Consider the following 14,667-nt stretch of genomic DNA (forward strand, 5'->3'; position numbering starts at 1 on the left):
ACATAAACTTAAGACACAACTTCTTGACTTTAAAAGCGCAATATATACACAAACATAATAAGTGTATTTCTAAGAACATTTGTGGTATGCAAATCATAGGTTTATGCTCATCGTAAACACCTATAATGATATGTTTTACTTGGCAGAAATAGTGTTGCTGGGAATCTTGCATAAGGTAATGACCTGTTTTTACTGCAGATAAATATTGTCATGTGATAGGTAGGGGTAGTTTGTGTAACTTAAGTGAGACTAGCAGAAGCTGATACTATATGATACTATATGTGGCTTCTTTTATAAACATTGGATGAAATGTGCTATGGACATAGTTTTTGCAATGGACGGCAATAGAGTTGTGGTTCTCAACTACCCCACAATGGTGCAGATTTTCATTTCTCAAATTTCTTAGATTGCTATTGACTTTCAGAGATTAAAAGGAACTGAATACCTACAACGATGATTAGGAAGTTCAAGAAGAAAAAATATTTTTTCTACAGATCATGTTAGCATTATTATGGAATGTGTAGACCAAGACAAATTACTGTTTAAATGTGTAAATCACCAAATCCCATTAGCACTACATATAAATCAGTCTAGCATGCAAGTGATCTTGCTTTGCATGAATCCAAGTGATCTCTGGTAGCTATTGTACACAATCACGCACGTAAGCAGAGTAATGTCCCATACTCCCACCTCTACACCTGCAACACAAGGCACAGTCACTCCAGTTTTTCTTGATCTGTATATTAACGAACATTTAAGATTGGACCATACATATGCAATTCATTTTTAAAGAATGTCTGTATATGACCCTTTTCTCTGGTATATATAGGCTTCAGAAAACTCTACTAGTGTTTTTGCAAAAAAATATTTTTCAGCAAGTCCCTACAGCTATGAATGTGCTTATAATTGGGTAACAGCTGTGCTTTAAAATATTCCATTGCCTCAATACAATAGAAGTGTTTTACCTAAAAAGCCATCATATGAATTTGAATGTACATTTGTCTATAAGTCATTCTCTTAGCTTGTGAAGGGCTGAATGTTTTATACCTCTTTAACCCTCCAAGGGTACATGGACAGCTAACAAATGTACTTAACTGTTACCAAACCAAATTATTATTTATGTTGCTATATGATAAGGCATCCATATATTGTCAGTGAACCTGCATGTTCATGATGGTTCAGTTACTAATACAAATGTAAAATATTGAATTGTTTCTGTTAAATTTATATTACTTTTTTTTTTTTATTTAATTTATTTGTCAGTATGTGCTGTTTTTATCAGTTAATGAAACTTCGTTAATGTATGGTAATTGTTCATAATACACACTGGATTAAAAAAAACATAATTTTGTTTATTGATATTCAGTTCTCTGTAATATGGCGACATGCATGTTTACTGTGTTTTATCTGAATCTTGGCCACAATATAACTTATTTACTTAATCTGTGATCTTTTATCTCCTTTAAAAATATTGGACTCAAAGGTTTGATTTTGTCTCATTTTTCTCCTTTGTAGCTATGTATAAATTCCCATTCTGGTGGTTGAAGGTAATCAATTACCATAACAACTAGTGGAATGATCATGTTGGCTGTTCTTAATTAAACCACAGTGGCAGAATCTTTACACATTACCAACTTTATCTTTTGTTTCTTGCATTTATGCTGCTCTGTGATCTCTCATTACATCTGTGGATCAAATGTAGGAATATGGTACCCGTAGCATAGCTGCTTTATTTTTAATACTTGGTTACCATTCTTCCATCACAATATGCATTAAGCAATTGTAGGTATCAATAGTTTCCCTACAGCTGTAACCAGAACTATTAGTATAAAAATCATGAAACCATACACAAAGTTAATACATTAAAAAAATACTTTAAAAAAGGGATATTGATTAGCTCCCAGACAAGACAAGACTGAACCTAGACAATACACTCAAGGCAATGATGTTGGCTGTTGTCATTCTTTTTTAGCATGCACAAAAAGTTCCTCATCTATACCAAAATGCAGGGGTTGTGCTACCATAGTTGTGATCATAGTCTTTCATATTTTATTTATATTTTTTGTATTGCAGTTTTCACTAAACCCCCTAAAAAACAGTGGGTTAGAAAGGCATGCCCTTTTCGTTCTTTTTGCTCCTTTCTCAAAACTTGCATGCACCTAATTCAGTGCATTGTAGAGGTTCAGTTCACTTCTGCAAAAACTGCATGTGCACTGAAACATGTGAAAGACATTCAATTAGAATATATTTTGCATTAGTAACCTTTCACATTAAAACACCAAAAAAGACCTTGCTTCCCAACTGAGAATAAGCCAAGGGTACCTCCCCTGGGAAAGTAAAGGGGTCAGACATGCATGAGATCATAAAGCTATGCTTAATCTAAAACAAGGCCAAAAACTGATAAAGATCTGAGTCTTTACATCAGGAAAAATAGATGGGCCAGATGGTTCTTGTCTACTGTCAAAGTTCTATGTTTCTCAGGTAGTTCACCACCTGCTGCTAAGTAACTCCTGCCATTCTGCCACCACCCTACTACATTCACCATTTGGCAGAGGTGGTGGGTGAATCCATCCATTGTAACAGAACTAACCCTTAGTATTAAGTAACATAAGAAAATGAAAATGATAAATAAAATATAATGTACCCTTAATTTATAAAAGGGCATGTTTTTTTCTTTCAAATGGGATGCATCTGCAAGATGACAACCGTCATGTACAACAGAAAATAAAGTAGAGGATTTTTTAAATACTTTGTATATGAAATCCCAATTTAAACAATCTACAACACTGATTTGTCTACCTATAAAGATTGAATATGTTGTAGCCTCACATGTAGAAGGTGACATAACATACCACATAATTGACAAAATGGAGGCAACTGGCAACAATTATTTTTTATTTCATTTACAATAGTAATTGGGAATTAAAGCAAAAGATACTGTTTAGCAATACTGTTGAAAAATGCATTTACACAAAGGATAAGGGTAAACACACCAAGGGCAAATAGTAACTTTGGTATGAACACAATAATATAGGTATATGAATTAAAATTGGGATTACCTGGAAATTGACAATTCCTATATAAAACATCAAGTTTTTGTGCATGTGTATGTGAATGAAGTGAAAACAAAGAATGAGACATATTTGGTGGAAACATTCAGCAGACATTACTAAAGTTGTCCAAACTGTTATTATATCTTTATTGTACAGAGAAGTGGAATGTGATGGGGCATATGGTCCTATACACATGATTTTGCATCTTCAGCAAGGGTGAGTCCTGGCCAACAGCTGCATTGATAAGACCCAAAGGTGTTAGTACAGATCTGTTCACATGGCTGAGGTCCATCACCGCACTCATTTACATCTTTATCCCAAAAGAAAAGAAATATGCATATGTATGTATGTATGTAAGAGAGGGCTGGCAAGTGGGGGCAAGGTGACAATTCCCACTGGGTTGCTTTGATTTTGGGACACTACCTAACTTTTTTTAGGTTTTATGCCTGCTATCATGTGACTAGTTCGCATTTCTATTTTTTTTTTTTTTTTTTTTTTTTTTTTTTCTGTTCAATATTTTATGGTTATAGTAAGTTATGCCAGACGGATGACATACAAAACTGTGATTTTGACCAAATATTAATTGGTCACATTCCCGGGTTAAGTGTTGGTTGACCTCTGTTTTTTAATGAGCAGTCTTCTGTAAAAATATTTTATTTTCCTCAGAGAGATATTTAAATATTTTAATATTCTCTTCACCTGGAGTGATAGTGTTAATTAATTTGGAATTAAACTTAAAACTTGCACAGGATAGATATAGAGTGATCCTGAATATAAAACAAAACCTTTTTACACATGATAAAATAGACAAGACTATATGGGCCGCATGGTTCCGGTCAAAAAGAGGGTCTTATGGATATTATATTAATGTACCCAGGCTAATGCTAGAGTGGGGCTGACAACAATCAGTCCAGGGGGCCGGCACTAGCATAAAGCCAAATAATATGGTGTTCCAAGACATTTAGCACTTGATAGTAAGGGCAACAATGCACAATCTTGTCATGCCCAACATATATTTAACAAAATGAACCGTGTAAAAGTAGCACAGAGCATATACAGTCAATGCTTAGATGTTGCCTTAAGCCATAGTTCATTTAGATATCCTCTTGGCAGTGGCACAAAATTTCCCCCCACTTGCCAACTAACCAGCCCTTCCCTGACTTGCTATGAAGAAAAGTAAAACTATATATACTTAAGCTTTGATTATGTTTACATTTAAGTAATTTTTAATGGGTCAGCAGTAGGGGGCAAGTGTACCCAAATGGCCCCCCAAACCCCCATCAAAAACACTATTCAAATATAACCAGCTCACCCTGCCAGACTTTTCCCAATGCTCTCAGCTAAGTCCTGGTTCTAGCACAGTGATAAATGACCCTGCTGCTTGCCTGCCTCTCAGACCCCCCACTCATGCCAGTTTGCCATTAGTAACTGCTAAACAGATGCATATGTTCTTTAATATGATATTCCTATAGTAAAATATAAACATATAATTACCTCTGCAAGTCCTCTTATCATCAAGCAACTGAAAACCTTCTTTACAAGAGCATTCTGCATGTCCTTCATCCTGGACTTTACAGATTTGAGAGCACCCACCATTGTTAATCATGCAAGGTACAAATTCTGTAACAAAGAATGTGTTACAATTATAAACAATTGCTATAATTGTCATATGTTAAGTGGTATGTAGAATAGATTTACAATATGTACAATATGCATGTACAAAAGGTTTTCTTTTAAAAGCACAGATGTTACCTTTTTTCAGGTAACATAAAATCAGATTGTGTTTTGGTTATGAACAGAACCCTTATACCATTAGCTAGCTACCCATCTAGATAAACTAATCTTATCTGTAGATTAAATTCAACATTACATTCAAGTGCTCTGTAGAAAACTGGGATCTGTCTGTATCTGAGTAACAGGAGAAGATACCTTTTTTCTTTAAACTGCTCTTTAGATAAGAAAACCCTTATTTTTGTGCAAGTTTAATATTAACATTTTTAATATGTACCGGTATATAACAAACCAACCTTCACAAATAGGTGTGACTCCACTCCACAATCCATGTTCCAGACAAAAACTGTACTCATCTCCTTGAGACATGGTATATCCAGGATAACAAGAGTACTGGATATAATACCTGAATTCACTGGGAAGTGGATCTTTTATGGTGAGGAATCTGAAAGTCCCATGTGTGGGCACAGGTGGATAGGTACAACGCACTCTTCTTTTTAATGGTTTATTTAGGCCATCATAGAATCGGTTAGCCATGAATTTAGCAGTAGGTAAAGCTGCTCTTTGGGTTGTAATTAATGAAACAGTAGATGTGTATGTTGGTGTATAATGTTTTTTTGCTAGCCTAGTATATTGGGTTGCTTTTGTTTGATTGTCAAGTGCATATGGTTTATCGGTGAACAAATGCTTTCTTGAGCTGTAACCACGTTGCTTCTGTACTGTAGTTGCTATGCCGTTAGACTCCAGCAGGTTGTCAACTGGACTGTTATGAGTTCCATGAAACCTCACAGTTGAGGTCTGTGTCCTTTGATCTTCTGCAAAGTTACCTAGAGAAGCTACTGAAGAGTTGGCATGACTGATTAAAGAGGACTCGGTGGTCCTTGATGATGGTGTTGATGAGTTAGCTTTTGCAGAAATGGCAGGAAGAGTCTCTGACAGGCCAGTTGTGTTCATCAATACTTTATTGGTAAGATTCTTTGACAAAGGGTTGCCTATTGACGCAAGCAATGGCATTTTCTCTAAAGTTTCACTGTCACCTCTGACACCAGGTATAGCCTCCACAGAAATTTCATTTACAAGACTTAATGGAGTGGCCTTGCTTGAAGCTATATGTTGTTGTGATATTTGACTATCCACATCTTCCAAAACATTTAATTTAGAAATTCTTATCTCAGTAGGAACCATGTGAGTTGCTTTTGGAACATTTAAAGGTTCAGTGATTAAATCATCCTCTGTAGCTGTATTTTTACATTTTGTTATGTTTGTTTGGGGAGATGATGTAGCAAATTTGTTAATTTCAACATTGTAGTTAAATACTATGTCCATTTTGTTTGTAAACATCGAACTATCATCAGTTGGCTTGTATGATGCCCTATTTATTGATATGTCAACCTTTGGGCTTGGAATCTTAGTAACGGGTGATTGTTTTTGAATGGTAGTCTTTATCTGAAATGGTTGAGCTGGTGTAGCTTGGAGAACAGAGTTTCTTATTTTAGAAGAAGTAAAAATGTTGCTTATCTGCACACTGTTTTTAGATATTAAATTCATTTTGTTCGATGTAACAGTGTGACTATCCACCGTTCTTTCTGGTGCGCTGCTTAAATTAATATTTAGACTTTGGGTGCCAGAAGCAAAAGATGATCGTTTAAGATCAATAGCCTGTGGTGGCTGTGTTGATGTACTTTGCAGAAAACATGGAAAAATATTAGTTCTTGCTGTTGTTACAAATTTGTTAACTAAATTTTTTTCTGGTTTTAAAAATGTTGCATTTGTTTGTAAATGATTTTGGTGCATCTCTACAGATATTTTGAGCCTTTTGTCATTTGGGAAATCAGATGAGCTCTTTTTAAGTTGTCGAGATTCTAGCTTACTATTTTGAATGATTTCTTTAGAAATTAAAACATTATCATTCCGAATTGTTTGAAACTTCTGCCATGTATTATTATTGGGGATATTATTTTGCTGGCCACTCAAGATGCTACTAGGAGGATTTGGTGAAGTAAAAAGACTTCCATTGACATTTGGACCTCCTGTCACTTGGCTCTTCTTTTTCAGATGGGTACTCATCATGTCAGACTCTGAAAAAGATTTAATTTTAAATTAAAAAAACATAATGTATATGTTTATTATAATGTATATGTATATTACACAGATATGTTAAACTTACATACGGCTCCTGTATATAAACAGAATGGATCAGCATTGATGACAACAAAACATGTAGGGACCCTTGAACATTATTTTTAAATTCACCGTTAAGGAACTTTATTTTTCTTGCACTATCCCGTTAATTCATTTAATCTTGTTCTCAGGATCTGCATGATTATTTCTCCCCATGATAGTGTCTCTCTCCCCCTTTTTAAGTATTGATGTTGATTGATCTGTTATAATGATTATATAAATGAAGAACACCATCCTAACCTCTACACGTAGGAATGGGACTGTTCCATCTTTTCCCATCACAATAGATTAATGAAGATCCACGGAGTTTATAGCCTTTGTTGCATATGAAATTGATGGCAGCTCCATTGAAACTTGTTCTGAGACTGCCATGTACAATACCACGGGGAAGGCTACATCCAGGAGCTGGAATAGAACAAAAAAATTGCTGAAGGAATGGAAAGTAGAGAACTTATTTGCAGAATTGTATAAAAAGGCTTCCCAGACACTAGATTTAAAGTTCATATTTTAATATGAGCCAGGGCTAAAAGGACCATGGCTGTTATATGTCAATTTATAGAGTCCCGTTAATCCACAACAGTTATTTTAACAGTATTTATTTGACTTATTTGTAGTCTATGAACTGCCACAGGGAATCACATAGCTGAAAGTAAAAAGGTTATGGTCAGCATTTAGGGAAATCTGTTCATATGCTTACATTTTTTATAGGATTAGGTAGTCCACAGCAACCAAGATGCAATGGCCTAGTTTTCACTACAGTTTGGAGGGTAAGTGGCATGCTATCTACAGCAATGCAAACTTGCCTTTTAATAGATGGATTTTCACTTGATTTTTAACTATACTTTCCCTGCTACAAAAGTCTGGCTTTGCATAGATAACAGATTTGATTTTAGCAATTCAACCTCTAAAAAAATAAAATCAATTCAAGAACAAAAAGCAAAAGATATATGGGACTTTCATATATTAATTTAAGAAAACTAATGCTTTGAAGGTCACATTTCCTCTTTGGTGGAAGTACTTGATTAGGGTACAGTAAAGGTAATTGAAAAGGCCTATTACACTGTTGTGACTTACCTACACATACTGGAGCAGGCCTCCTCCACCTTCCTCTGACGCAGGTACTGCTAGTGTGACCCAGAAGATTAAATCCAACATTACATACAAACGATGCATAAATCCCTCCATAGCGGAAAAATGTTCTTCCATTCTCCAGTTGGCCTAGTCCAGCACACACAGCAGCTGTGACGACTGCATGACAAGTAAGATGTGTTAAGTAGGACACTGGTTGTTACTCAAGGAAATTTCAGTGTATTAAAGAACTATATAACGTAGCACTCTGCTCAGAAACATTAGCGAGCATCGGCATAAGTCATTTAGTTAAAGTCATGTCTATTTTTACATTGCTTTTATAATACAGAGTGGCTTAAACTCAACCTTTGGTTATCAAAGGGACCTTAGCCTGTTTCACTGATGCCGGCAAGATAGGACTGGTCATGGGACACAACGGGCAAATGCAATTTTCCACTCACTGCTTGGCCCGCCAATGTAATGCCTTAATATGTGGCTACCAGCTATACGCAAGCAGTTACACTCTACAAAAGTGTAGATTGATTTAAAAGTGCAGGATGTCATCACAACTATCCAAAAAGAGGCCAATTAACTGTGATTTATTGGCCATTGGCCTGAAATTGCCTGGCATGATACCGGTTCTTTTTATTTGATCATTTTATTATGTAATTAAAAATAAAATCTGTTTGTTATACATCAACAGATTTCTACAATTCTGACAATTTGGGAACCAGATTTACAAATGACTAATTGTATAATCCTTTGACCTGGCTATCTGGTTTTAAATCCAGTAGCATCAAATGTGACTACTGCTAATAAAACATAGTAATAATGATTTGTTGATGTTTTAACCTTGTCCTTAACAAGTAGCATATACAGTATTATATTGTAGTTACACATCTAGGTGATGCTGTTTTAGACATTAATCAACATACTTGTTAGCTGACCCTTCAAATATTACCCCTTAATAGCCCATCATAAGTATCCTATTGTGATGTTGCATTCATTTTCAAATCTAAAAATAGATATAGGTAAATATATTCTGAACGGTCACCTGTACTCAAGAAGGGATTTGAGATGTGATTTGCCAGCAAGAAAAGCACCTTTTGGGATGCTCAGATACCATTATATCAGAAGAATACATTGGTGTACAGATTGTGTGACCTAAGAATTTGCCCCTTCACGCAGAGACCATTAGAAAGGGTTAAAAAAAGAACATTCAAAAAATGAGAACTACCAGGATGTAAGCATTTAGGTTTAACTATAAAGTATATGATTTGTTAGTAAAATATGGCTGGTTGCTTAAACAGATGCTCCAAGAAAAGACTCAACTTGCTGACAAAAATATCCATATTTGCACACAAGTAGCCTACAATGGCACTGTTAAATTTAATATGAAACGTGTTAATACTTACTGTTTTTTGTCGTGAGCACAGACAATATTAGAAAGAGGTTCAATAGCTCCATTAGATAATTTTGTCTCAGTCCACATAAGTATTGTGGCTTAGGGGCCTTGTGTACAAGGTGCTGCTGATCTTCACAGTCTATTAGCAAGTCAATGAATAAAGTTGCATCATTACCAGTTGATGAATAGCAGTGTTAAGATTTCTTAAAATTTCCAGTATATACTATCCAAATTAGTGGATTGTTTACAGTGAAACAGCTTCCTATGTAGAATGGCTTCTGGAATTCCAATGTATCTAAATGCAGAAGGTGTGGAGTCCAATCACATACCTTACTAAATAGTTGTTACCTTCCCCCACATCCAATGGTGTGACAGCGTAGTAATAAACCGGTGAGCGCCTAAGGGCATTCCAAGATGTAGAAACAAATTTCTTTCTACAAAAGGTATGTTTAGCCTTATTTTCAGAAATGTAAATTTTTTTTTCTAGGCAAATCCAGAACATTTTAAAATGTGTAATGCCAAATTTTATTTTGAAATGAGTATAAAAAGGTAAGTCATATACTGTACCTGTCACATACAACATTTATATGGACAGCCATGCAAGGTTATTTTTCAAAGATTGGTGGCCTACTGTCTTTAAAGGTCTGGAACTTGCACAGCATTTGCCTCTAGACATTAGTCAGTCATGAGTGCCAGGTATCTACTTTTGAGTGTTCAGCCACCATAAGCATGCATATCTATACTTCTAGCGTATATCCCCATTATTATAATGTATTGTTTTCTAAAGCGCCATCAAATTCCGTAGCGCTGTACAATGTGTCTAAGGTGCTAGTGTTATAAAAAGGAAAGGTTTAACAACAGCAGCACTTCTCTTAAATGCAGAGTATCAATACAGAGAACTGGTTAAAAAAAACCAAAACATTTTAAAGATAGAAAGAGGGGATAAAAGCCATCCAAAAAAACACAGCAACCAAAAAAAAAAGACTTAGTAGAATAATTTGATTAGGAGAAAAGAAATAACAAAAACTGGGGCTTCACTTGTATGAACTGATTAATTCATTCATAATTTTTTTCTTACAGTTAAATAATCTGTATTATGGTCAGTTAAGACTCGGCATACAAAAACCATATTTGCTAGACTTGCGCAAAATATGGTTTTGTACGAATGCGTTTTTTTGTGCCGAATTTTACCGTTTTGTCCATTCGTCCGAATAAAGAACCAAGGATTGCAACATTGGATGAGAGAACCAAAAACCAAATGTGCGCAGTAAAAAAATCTTTGTGCATTTGTTCTGCCACTGCGGCCGTCATTTTAGCTACACTAAGAGGAGGAGAATCTTGCCATTTTGCCTTCGTTTGTCAGCTCAATCCTGTCACATCAAGAAAACAAGCAGACTAATCATGAAGATAGCCTATATAAGAGCAGAGCAGGCAGGGGATCCATTTATTTCACTGTGACTGCTTTATGTGACACTGCTGTGCTGCATCTGAGCATTTTACAGAGTGAGAGAGGTGGTGGGCCTCAGCCTACTATTTCTTACAGTGTCTAAGAATCTCCATAGTTAATTTAATTTATTTAACTAAGATAATTTAACCAGTCCACTACTATACTTACCCGTACCCCTAAAACTCTAAGCTAATTTTCTACCATCTATTGGTCTCAAATTCTCTATGCAATTTCTTCTACACGTTTATTTCTTGTTGCATTCCATTGCAACCGGACGAACAAATGGGATTTCCAAAAAAGAAAATGTTGGACAATACAAAGAAAATTTCCCCCCGAAAATTAACACAAATTTTCTGTCGGCGCCCAAGTCTAATATTTGCTTAAATGTTTTCACTTTAAAAACATAGCCATTTCCGACTATTTCCGAGATTCACCAGGTTATACCTACACTTTCAGGTTTCAGCATCATTAAATAAATTCAACAAAAAAATACCCATGTGATTTTTTTCAATTAGTGCAATGTAATTAAAATACAGAGTATGTGAAATGCAACTTGTATTGATAGATGTAATAAAAACATAAGCAATGTACTAATGTAATAAACCCAAATTGCAACAGCAAAAATATTTTATTTCACTACTCAGTATAATATTAAAGGGACGGTAAATGTTTTCTAAAACATATTCCAATTAAATAAGTATTTAACATGATTTTTACCAGAAATTAATGTGAACACTTTCTGCACATGATCATAAGTAGTCTCATCAGACTAAACTGTTTCCCAAGCCTGGCTGGTGATGAGTACTCCCTGAGCACTGGTAAGCCGGAGAATGCCCTCTGCAAGCCAAACTACTAGCAGGAAAACCTTTGTTCTTTTGAATCCCTCCATGTATTTGTATGGAAATAAAATATTAAGGTGACAGCTATCGTGTGCATTTAAACTACATGGGATGGCTGGAAGGTCCCTTTAAGAATACAGATTCTTCAATTCTTCTGAACAGTATGCCTTAAGAAATACACACATACCAAATTCATGCATCCAGTCTAAAATAAGTATGTTGCACACATGGACATGAAAATAAGGGCCGGGGGTGTATATATCACTTTTTAATTCCAACACTAACTATATTCCCTGGCGATGGCAAAGGCTTAAGTACAGTAAGTTAACTATCATTTTTGTGAGCAAACAGGCAAAATCTGTCCATCATAAACAGTACAGCAAGCAAAATCACATGTTAAATGTGTTGTTTAATTTAGACAAAACCTGAATTGCATGCATGTTAAGTAAATAAACCTTGGCAAACTTGTGATTTTATGTTTTCCTGTGAAAATCACATACAAACACAACAAAACTGTAAAGAACTATTTATTTACAAATGTTTTGAATTCAGCAGAGTATGTGAAACAGATTGTTTAAAATTGACACTTACAAAAATAATGCACATACTGCCAAGTCTATAAGAATACCTAAATTTAATGCACAAAAGTTACATTGTATATTCAATATTTATTCATAATGTCTTTGTTTTTTCCATGGCTCTCCCTACATTTAGTCAAGGCTGGTATGACTTTTTACAGCTTGATGAATTGAAAGGTATATATATAGTGACTGATTAATTGCCTTCTCTGGAATGTTAAAGTCAGTGTATAAATGTCTTCTCTATTGTACTAGGTATTTTGAACTGTGCAAATATTACCGAACAATGAAATATATTTTATTAATGATGACTAAAAAAAAAATTCTTTTATGTATGGTGAAACCCTCGCATATACAGCAAGGGACAAGCTGTTGCTGCCAAATCAGATCTTTATGACTAACCCAGTCACATTTTGGATACAAGACAAATAACAATTTTCCCTTAAAGTGTTTTGTGTTAGTCTACTTTACATATATATTCTTGCTGTCCATAATATCAAACTTCTTAACCACGCGAAAGGCTTCCAAGAATTCATGAAAGTCAATACCGCCATCTTTGTTCGAGTCAATGCTGTGGGCCAAGTCATCGATAGTTGAATCATCTATGTCAATGTGAAGGTGAGTGCTGAAAAGCTTCCATGTCTGGCGGAACTCTTCAATAGAGATAAGGCCTGAAATAGAATAAAGTAAAATACCATGTTGATTTCCATATTTTTGTGAAGATTAGAACAAGGCAGAAATGTCCCATAAATACAGCTCACATCAGAAAATTTTTGTAATTCAAGGGCACAAAATAAATGGCATTGTTGGTATTCAAACATCTAATGCTTGTGTTACTTTTCAGCATGGCACCCAGGACATTACATGACCGTGTGGTTATAGCATGGCAGTTCATGTGTATTCTATGGTGTCAGAATGAATGTATCTTAGCGTAGGGTGTTAGAGTGAGTGAGTGTATCTGTTAGCATTTGGTGCTCGATTGTGTGTGTGCAAGTGTGAGGCATTACAGTGAGGGTGTTAGTGTATAGTGTGGTAGTGAGTTTGTGTTTTATTCTGTGCGTGTGTTAGCAGGTGGTGAGAGGGACACCTATGAAATACTGCACCCAGGAGCTATCAATTTTAGGCTAACCCCTGCTTTTCAGTCTGAGAAAACATAACAGATTGACCAGGCAATTAATATTGTAAACATGCCAGCTTTGTTTACTGTTATTTATATGTATAATGATGTTAAAATGTATATACAGTCCTTGCTGATTTCTTCTATTTTTGCAGCTTTTAAATTATGAAAGTATGTATAGAAGGAAAAAGCTATCCAAGCCTACCAGAACCTATATGAAACGAAATCAACCAATTAACTAAATTTTATTGATAATTGGGTTCGATTTCACTAGACATTCCAGGTTTTGCAAAGTCAAGTAGGCTAAAAGGTCTCAAAATGCAGTGCACTATGTCATGACCTAGAAATTTAATAACAGATGAGAAACAAAGTCATTGACGTCTATTATGATGAAAAGGGTTACAAAGCCATTTCTAAGGCTCTGTGGATCATGGTGAGGACCATTCCCAGGAGTTGCCAGCCTACCAATCTTCCTCCAAGAGTGCATTAATAACTCATCAAGAAGATTACAAAATAACCCGGACTAACATGTAAAGAACTGCAGGCCTCACTTCCTTCAGTTAAGGTCAGTGTTCACAATTCCACAAGAAGAGTCTGTGCAAAAATGGCATCCATAGAAGAGCTGCAAGACGAAAACCACCATTGACCAAAAAGAATGCAAAGGCTTGTCTCACATTTGCTAAAAAAACCCACTTTGATGACTCCCAAGATTTTTATGATAATATTCTGTGGACTGACGAGTCAAAAGTGAAACTTTTTTAAAGACATGGGTCCTGCTACACCTGGCATAAAGCAACACAGCACTGCACAATAAGAACATCATACCAACAGTCAAACACAGTGGTGGTAGTGTGAGGGTCTGGGGCTGCTTTGCTGCTTCAGGACCTGGGCGGCTTGCCATAACGGATGGAACGAGGAATTCTACTCACTACCAGAATATCCTGAAGAAGAATGTACGGCCATCAGTTTGTGACCTAAAGCTCAAGCACAGTTAGGTTATGGACCGGGATAATGATCCGATGCACACAAGCAAGTCCAACTTTCAATGGCTCAAAATAAATAATGTGAAATCTTGGAGCGGCCTAGTTAAAGTAATGACTTGAATCTGATTGACATGCTGTGACATGACACTACAAAAGTAGTTCATGCACAAAACCCCTCCAATGTGGCCCACAGCGATGTAAAAGGCTCATTGCAGCTGTTGCCGCCAAGGGTGGAACGACCAATTATAAGGTTTACTTTCTATAT

Source organism: Sceloporus occidentalis, unplaced genomic scaffold (genome assembly GCF_023333645.1).
Source record: "Sceloporus occidentalis isolate IW3139 unplaced genomic scaffold, rSceOcc1.0.p SCAF_43, whole genome shotgun sequence".
Lineage (NCBI taxonomy): Eukaryota > Metazoa > Chordata > Lepidosauria > Squamata > Phrynosomatidae > Sceloporus > Sceloporus occidentalis.